The sequence below is a fragment of the Schistocerca americana genome, chromosome 5, assembly GCF_021461395.2.
Source record: "Schistocerca americana isolate TAMUIC-IGC-003095 chromosome 5, iqSchAmer2.1, whole genome shotgun sequence".
Taxonomy (NCBI): domain Eukaryota; kingdom Metazoa; phylum Arthropoda; class Insecta; order Orthoptera; family Acrididae; genus Schistocerca; species Schistocerca americana.
Window position 1 is genome coordinate 602,496,414 of NC_060123.1, and position 6,000 is coordinate 602,502,413.

The window sequence follows — 6,000 nt, forward strand, 5'->3', positions numbered from 1 at the left end:
AGGCATTGGGCGCAAGATCGGGGCTGTACGGAGGATGATCTAGAGTTCCCATCGAAAAGGTGATGATATCTTTGGTCTGATTCGCCACATGCGGACGGGAATTGTCTTGCAGCAAGAGGATGTCCTTGCTCAACTTCCATAGACTGTTGTTTTGATTCTAGTGTGACGTACGCCACCCATGTTTCATCGCCCGTAACAATTTGGCTTAAGAAATCATCACCGTCGTTGTGTTACCGCTCAAGGAAAGTCAATGCACTGTCTAAACGTTTGGTTTTGTGCACATCCGTCAACATTTTCGGTACCCAACGTGCGAACAATATTCGGTAATTCAAGTGTTCGGTCACAATGCCATACAAAACTCTACGAGAAACATTAGGAAAGTCATCCCGCAAGGAGGAAATCGTAAAGCGTCTGTTTCCTTTCACCTTATTGTCCACTTCCTGCACCAAACTTTCGTTAACGACCGAAGGACGCGTACTCCGTTGTTCATCTTTAAATGCTCTCACCCACTTTCTTATCATTCCATGACTCATAATGTTTTCTCCGTAAACTGCACAGATCTCACGATGAATATCGATCGCTTTTAACTCATTACACAATCTAAACAAGGAAGAATCAGACCGCAATGGCGTCAGAGCTTAGATTAAGGTACAGGGTTTCATGTAAAAATAATATTATTGAGATATCTTAGCACGTCTTTTTTTAATTTCAAAACGGTACTTACTTAAAAAAACACGCCTCGTATTTCTCTAGCTTAATGCCTCCACATACCGACAACAGCAAAAAAGCTTCTGGTTCGTCAAAAATTGGGTAACTTAATCATGAAATGTATTTTCGTAAACTTTTCCCATATCATCTTAAAAATTTACTGTCGCGGATGAGTCTGAAACGAAAACACAGTGGAGCTCTTCCCACAACACACTGGTAGCAGTTCCAGATTTTTTTGCATACAATACCTCATGAGATTGCGCGAGTTGAATTAAATGTGTGAGTTCCGTGTGGTTTGTAGCAACTCAGCTAGTCGCCTTCTACGTGCCACAGTGCAAATATCAGTCCTAAAGTAAATTTGAACAGAGTTCTGAGCTACCGAGACTAATCTGACGCAAACTTGTCAAGGAAAACAGCCACGTTAATATGAATATCATTTCCCCTTCTTCTCCTTTCAGTCATTTTTTAACCTCGTTAATTCGGATTAGCTTCTCTTTCAGTCTTTATCGTTTATCAGTATTCTTTCACTGTCACACTCGACCTCACTTTGTGCTGGTTCGATGGCGTTCTCTGTCTGTTCCTGACTAGCCACTGTATTAGCATTCTGGAGAACAGGGGTTCGAGACCCCTCGGGCCACGTGTATTTGATTTTTCCGTGGTTACCTTAAATGGCGTAAGGCAATTGCTGGGATGGTTCCTCAAAAGAGGAAACGGCCGATTTCCTCCCCCGTCCTTCTTTTATCCGAGCTTCTGCTCCGACGGGTAGTCTTTCCACCAGTGCAGATCTGTTACACGCAGTATCTACCACACTCCATTAAATGTACTCGCAGTTGCGAATATGGAGAACCATCAGCTGTATAATGGGATGACGACAATGAAAATATGTGCCGGCTCGGGACTCGAACCCGAATTTCCCGCTTAACACGAGAGGTCGCCTTACCATTTGGCTATCCGAGCACGACTCACGACCAGACCCAACCGTGTGTCTACGACTCCGAAGGAACTTTGCGTAGTAATTCCGAATAACACAAGCACTGCAGTATCGTATCTACCATAGTCGGTTATGCATATTCTAGTCTACGGTCCTGAAATTTCTCTGCTACTCAGACCAGCACTAAGTTAACTATTTGTGGATATCGTAACAGAAATCTCAGTAACCTTTCTTTTAATAATAAAAGTATAGACTCAAGTGCACTTATGCAGTTTAGGGGGTACATGCGCTGATCACGAGAAAAATGCCTATTTTTGAAGAAAACGCGTATTTCTGAAGATATAAGCATATATATGCACGGAAAACCAAATAATTTTTTATTTCAAAAATTGTGTGTTACAGTCATATCTGATGCGCTCGTCACCAAAAAAGTACTTATTTTCATATGGAAGGAAAAAAAGATCAGTTAATTGTCTGAAAATTTTTTTTTATCAGAAGTGGTGTATTGCATATGTAAGCAAGGAATTTCAAAAACTTTTTTTTTTTTTGCAAAAGATATGGAATTAATAACAAAATTTTCTCAAAAAATCATATTTGTTTATTTTGCTCAGATATACATTAAAGCTCGAATCACAGATTAGATAAAAACAGCTACCTCAAGTTAATTTGCAGCATTAGGATAGATTTTTCGAACATGATCAATGAAATTGTGGAATGGATTTTCCCCAAAACGTTGACGCCAGAGAAATTCCGCCAGGTAGTTATTCAGCGTAGCACGGTGAGTTCCGAAAAGCCTTTAATTTTTTCGTTAGCTTTTTGCCAGGCTCACTCCACGTGCTTTGTGGTTGCGTTTGTAAAGGGATCGACAAAATAAAGCGAATGATTAATAGGTACTTTTCTCGTGATCAGCGCATGTACCCCCTAAACTGCATAAGTGCCAACTTTTGTCCCCTTAAGTGTTATTGGTAGTACTTCATTTCGTACTTTATCTGTTCTCTTAATACTTGAAATTCTCCGTAACCACCACATTTAAAATAGTTTTAGTTTCTTAGTTTACAGTTTCGCTTCGCTTTGCCCCGGACACGTACTTTCAGACACATCTTCCCCCTTTCATATCCATATCTGATTAATGTTGTTGTCCTGTGCAAGTCTCTTCATCTCGGAATGTGTGTTGCACCCTACATCCCTTTGACCTGGTTACCGTATTCATCTTTTGGTCTCCCTCTGCCCCATACTTTCCCTCATACAAAACTGACAATTCCTTAATTCCTCAGGATGTGTCCTATTAACTGATTCCTCATTTTAGTCAGATTGTGCCATAAATTACTTTCCTCCCCAATTTAGTTCAGTACGTCCACATTGGTTACTAGACATACACAGTGTACCCATAAGCATACTTCCGCAGCATTACATTTCCGAACATTCTTTTCTCTTTTCGTCAGTGCGGCTTATCGTGCGAGGAGACGAGTCTTCAACGTCCCGTCGAGAACGAGGTCATTAGAGACGGAGCACAAGTTCGTATTAGGGGAAGATGGAGAAGGAAAGCGGGCGTGCCGTTTCGAAGGAACCACCACGGCATTTCCCTTAAGCGATTTAGGGAAATCACTGAGAACCTAAATCAGAATAGCAGGACGCAGGTTTTGACCGTCATCCTCCCGAATACGAGTCCAGCGTCCTAACCACTGCGCCACCTCGCTCGGTACTTATCATCCGAGTTTTACTCCTGTATAATTGTGCACTGCAGACAAATATCTATATCTACAAGTTTATTCTGCAATTCACACTTAAGTGCCTGGCAGAGGGTTCATCGAACCATTTTCATGCTGCTACTCTACCATTCCACTCTCGAATGGTGCGTAGGAAAAAAGAACACCTAAATATTTTCGTTCGAGCTCTGATTTCTCTTATTTTATTATGATGATCGTTTCTCCCTGCGTAGATGGGTGTTAACAAAATATTTTCGCATACGGACGAGAAAGTTGGTGATTGAAATTTCGTAAATAGATCTCGCCGCAAGGAAAACCGCCTTTGTTTCAGTGACTGCCACCCCAACTCGCGTATTCAGTGACACTCTCACCCCTATTGCGCGATAACACGAAACGAGCTGCCCATCTTTGCATTTTTTCGATATCCTCCGTCAACCCTACCTGGTAAGGATCCCACACCGCGCAGCAATATTCCAACAGAGGACGGACGAGTGTAATGTAGGCTGTCTCTTTAGTGCGTTTGACGCATCTTCTAAGTGTTCTCCCAACAAAGCGCAGTCTTTATTTCGCCTTCCCCACAGTATTACCTATGTGGTCTTTCCAGTTTAAGTTGCTCGTAATTGTAATTCCTAGGTATTTAGTCGAATTGACAGCCCTTAGATTTGTGCGATTTATCGTATACCCAAAATCTATCAGATATCTTTTAGTACCCATGTGGATGACCTCGCACTTTTCTTTGTTTAGTGCCAATTGGTTCAAATGGCTCAGAGCACTATGGGACTTAACTGCTGACGTCATCATTCCCCTAGAACTTAGAACTAATTAAACCTAACTAACCTAAGGACATCACACACATCCATGCCCGAGGCAGGATTCGAACCGGCGACCGTAACGGTAGCGCGGTTCCAGACTGTAGCGACTAGAACCGCTCGGCCACCCGGCCGGCCGCCAATTGCCACTTTTCGCACCATACAGAAATTCTGTCTAGATCATTTTGTAATTGGAATTGATCGTCTGATGATTTTACTAGACGGTAAATCACTGCGTCATCTGCAAACAATCGGCCGGCCGGGGTGGCCGACCGGTTCTAGGCGCTACAATCTGGAACCGCGCGACCGCTACGGTCGCAGGTTCGAATCCTGCCTCGGGCATGGATGTGTGGGATGTCCTTAGGTTAGTTAGGTTTAAGCAGTTCTAAGTTCTAAGGGACTGATGACCTCAGAAGTTAAGTCTCATAGTGCTCAGAGCCATTTGAGCCATTTGCAAACAATCTAAGGGGGCTGCTCAGACTATCACCTAGATCATTTGTGTAAATCAGGAACAGCAGAAGGCCTATGACACTACCTTGCGGAACGCCATATATCACTTCTGTTATACTCTATGATTTACCGTCCATCACTATGAACTGTGACCTGTCTGAGAGGAAATCACGAATCCAATCACACAACTGAGACGATACTCCATACGCACACAATTTGATTAATAGTCGCTTGTGAGGAACAGTATCAAAAGCGTTTTGGAAATCTAGGAATATGGAATCGATCGGAGATCCCTTGTCGACAGCCCTCATTACTTCATGGGAATAAAGAGCTACCTGTGTTGCACAAGAACGATATTTTCTGAATCCGTTTTGATTATGTGCCAATAAGTAATTTTCTTCAAGGTGATTCATAATGTTTGAGTACAGTATATGCTCCAAAATCCTACTGCAACTTGAGGTCAATGATATGGATCTGTAATTCAATGCCGGCCGAAGTGGCCGTGCGGTTAAAGGCGCTGCAGTCTGGAACCGCAGGACCGCTACGGTCGCAGGTTCGAATCCTGCCTCGGGCATGGATGTTTGTGATGTCCTTAGGTTAGTTAGGTTTAACTAGTTCTAAGTTCTAGGGGACTAATGACCTCAGCAGTTGAGTCCCATAGTGCTCAGAGCCATTTGAACCATTTGTAATTCAATGGGTTACTCCTATTTCCTTTCTTGAATATTGGTGTGACCTGTGCTACTTTCCAGTCTTTAGGAATAGACGTTTCGTCAAGTGAGCGATTGTATACGATTGCTAAGAAAGGCGCTATTGTGTCTGCATACTCTGAAAGGGCCGGCCGCGGTGGCCGAGCGGTTCTAGGCGCTACAGTCTGGAACCTCACGACCGCTATGGTCGCAGGTTCGAATCCTGCCTCGGGCATGGATGTGTGTGATGTCCTTAGGTTAGTTAGGTTTAAGTAGTTCTAAGTTCTAGGGGACTGATGACCTTAGAAGTTAAGACCCATAGTGCTCAGAGCCATTTGAACCATACTCTGAAAGGAACCTGATTGGCATATCTTCTGCACTGGAAGACTTGCCTTTCTTAAGTAATCTGAGGTTTTTTGCAACACCTAAGGTATCTACTTTTATGTCACTCATGTTTACAGCTGTTCCGGTTTCGAATTCTGGAGTATGTACTTCGTCTTCTCTCGTGAAGGAATTACGGAAAACTGTGTTTAGGAACTCCGCTTTAGTGACACCATCATCGGTAACATTTCCATAGCTGTCGCCCAGTGACGGTATTGACTTTTTTTGGCAATTGCCTTCAGAAAACGCTTCCTAACACTTAAATTGATGTTTGATGCTAACAAGTTTATCTTTTCAGAAATATTTTTCTTGCTGTTACCAGTATACAT